The sequence below is a fragment of the Rana temporaria genome, chromosome 9, assembly GCF_905171775.1.
Source record: "Rana temporaria chromosome 9, aRanTem1.1, whole genome shotgun sequence".
NCBI lineage: Eukaryota > Metazoa > Chordata > Amphibia > Anura > Ranidae > Rana > Rana temporaria.
Window position 1 is genome coordinate 22066877 of NC_053497.1, and position 2726 is coordinate 22069602.

Consider the following 2726-nt stretch of genomic DNA (forward strand, 5'->3'; position numbering starts at 1 on the left):
ATGGACCCAGCAGAGACTACCTCTTTTTCTTTAATTAAAAATGTGTTGTTATCTTTCACCTATCTATACTTCTGTTGCAATGGGATAGTGGTCACCCTCTCCCAGGGGATCCAGGTAAAATGCCCTTTTATTATCTTTTTATTATGGTTGCCCTGGATAGAGCTCTAACATATATATTTGCTCTGTTCTAAAGCTCTAAGTTTTGTTTCTCTCTGGTGCTTCGTTCCTCTGTTATCATCTCAGAAGTTTTCCCAACACATGAAATAAAATTTGCGATGGGGAGGGAGCTCAGCACACAGCTTGTCTATTCACAACACAGCTCTGTATCCTTCCTTTGCTCCTATTTGCTGTATGGAGTTGAACTGCAGCTCTCCACCCTCTCCCCTGTGATACTAACAGATGCAGAAGGAGTTTAACATGATTCTGAAGAGAAGTGAAGACTGCCAATAAACAAGTAAAACCTATGTAGGAGGATTTGTTTCATCTCTGTGGATCATCTAAAGTCAGTTACCGGTACTTCATTGGGTGCATGAGAGGGTTTACAACCACTTTAACATTCTGGCCAATAGAATGCAATACTGCCAGGTGCGTGAACGTGTGATTTTACCACATTTTTCTGCTGCTAAACTCCTGTAGGAGGAAAGGAATCAAAGAGAATACAGTGTGCATGTGATCTTAAAGTCATCTGAGTGTTTACTATGTAGAGAAGAGTTGGACAAACAATGCAAGAGCCACTCCTTGGACTTCATTTTATGAACAAGTCATAAACAACAGGCTCGTTCAGTTTGAGAGCACATAGCATTATCTGTTAAGCCTAGTACACACCACTATTTTTTTTTTCCAGCAATTAGTACAGCAATCTTTCCTACTGAGCTATTGTGTTCTGACAGGGCACAATAGCTCAGTAGGGGAGATTGCTGTACTAATTGCCCCACCCCAGAACACTCCATTCCGCACTCTCATCCATTGGCTATTGGAGATCGCTGACCGAGAGGCGGTCGGCAGACCTTTTTCGGTCATGAGCCTTTCACAGAAGCCAGCCGAACTGCAGACTTCTGCTGGACGGCTGCCATACACAAAAGCCGAATTTCTGCTGGTTTCTATTGAACCGGCCGATGCCAACCAACATTCGGCCTGTGTGTACTAGGCTTTATAAATGTACTGCTAAGTGTTTAGCTGGGGTTGTGAAGGCTTTTTTTTATGCACAGAAAATGTATGTTTTCTCTATGCATGCATGCATGCATGAATTTCCTCTTGATGGTCCAATTTCTTCTCTAAACTATATTTATTTGACTTTAATAAATTTTGCTCATTGTGGGTTTATTTAGGAACAGAGGCTGACGTGATTCATATGCAGAAAAAATGTGCATGTACTAGTAAAACCTAATAAAATAGAGAAGATTAACAAGAATGGAAGAAACTCAGACAGCAGACAGCTAGCGTGACAGATGCATCTGATACGTTTATTTAATGAAATTACAATTTTTAGTCACTAAACTAGATCCTACAGAAAAAGAAATAGAGATGTAAGCTTGTAAGCCCTGAGCAAGAGTTTATTTACAGTTTTAAACATGGTATTTTTTTCTTGAGGTCATGCAGAACAGTGCCAGCATTACAGAAAGAGAAGGGTTATTACGATGGAGTAATGGTTCATCCTTGGCATATTATTACAATTGCCCCCACAAGAAAGGAGTAAATAGGAAATCTAGAAGTAGCATATATGCCATAAAAATGTCCTGAGCTGTTTCAGATGTAGGTGTGTTCATTGTGATTTCTATTCCATCATAAAAATAAGAATGTCTTTCCCAAGATGCAGCATATGTTTGGCTTTTTCTCTTCAATCATTCACAAAGCTCATGTGAATTGGTCAAACCTAACCTTGAATTGGTGTTCTTGGAAAAATCAATGCTCTGGTGGACGGTGAGCTGCACAGGTATGTAGTGCTAACATGTGGTGTCTGTCATCCAGCATTGATGTTTTGAAAGGATGGGAGCGCCACATCAGCTTGTATAGTCCTTTGAATATTTTGCAACAGGCTGTTGTAAAAAAAAAAATCTTTCAAAGGACTATACAAGCTGATGTGGTGCTCCCATCCTTTCAAAACTTTAGTGAACATCTCAGAAGGTCCAGCAGGTCCGCAGGGTTACTAGTTAGCAGCCTCTAGGACCACCAGCCACCCATCACGTTTTAATGTATAGTATCTCCATAGGGTTCAGCGCTCCTACATCCCCAAGATCGCCATCCAATATTAGCGATTGTTTATATTACAAGCTGACAATACATGTTTACATCAAGTCTCATTTTAGGTTTTTTGCATCACAAATTGTATCAGATACTATATTTTGCAGATATAAAGGCCAAATATAATTTCCATGTACGGTGATGATATATACTGCTCAAAAACAATGACTTAAATTGGTTAGCCATCTGTAATAAAGGGAAACAAAAAACTCTCCAGCGAGAGAGAAAAGCCCAGTGATGAGTTTTCTCTCCCTCAGACCTATTTAGAACCGATTCTGGTGGGTCAAGTGCATTTTATTTAGTGTTCTTCATTCAAGAAACCCCTGACTGTCCTTTACAATCTCTCTGAATCCAGATTAAGATCCCTGCTGCCAAACACTTGCCCCTTTTGACTGGCTTTTCCATTTATTCTTTATGAACGTGTAATTACTTTACACTTATGAGTATAAAAAAAAAAAGCATTATTAACATTCTTATTTTTTTGC